Source organism: Chaetura pelagica, unplaced genomic scaffold (genome assembly GCF_000747805.2).
Source record: "Chaetura pelagica isolate M959 unplaced genomic scaffold, ChaPel_1.0 scaffold311, whole genome shotgun sequence".
In the NCBI taxonomy this organism is placed as follows: domain Eukaryota; kingdom Metazoa; phylum Chordata; class Aves; order Apodiformes; family Apodidae; genus Chaetura; species Chaetura pelagica.
Genome location: NW_009952152.1, coordinates 219,276 through 219,492, shown reverse-complemented (window position 1 = coordinate 219,492; position 217 = coordinate 219,276). Strand labels below are relative to the sequence as shown.

Below are 217 nucleotides of genomic sequence, written 5' to 3'. Positions count from 1 at the left end.
CCCCAGCCCACCCCACCCCCAGCCCTGCCACCCTGCCCCGTCTGCTCACGAGTGGCTGCCCCCAGCTCTGGGCATCTGCAGGGGACACCTCCGGATGGGGGCTGGGGAATGACACCCCAAGCATTCCCATGGGAATGGGCTCCCCCCGCCCTGTGTCGCAGCAGGAGCACGGTACTGTGGGAGTGGGCAGCACAAAGCAGTGACATCATGCTGGCCC

The 217-nt window shown here is 68.2% G+C and overlaps 1 protein-coding gene across 1 annotated transcript in view; it reads left to right on the top strand.

Moving 5' to 3' along the window:
• SRCIN1 (SRC kinase signaling inhibitor 1) overlaps window positions 1–217 on the top strand; it is a gene marked incomplete at its 5' end in the record, with an annotated part of 22,124 nt that overhangs the window by 7,754 nt on the left and 14,153 nt on the right. The gene's annotated exons all lie outside the window — the stretch shown is intronic.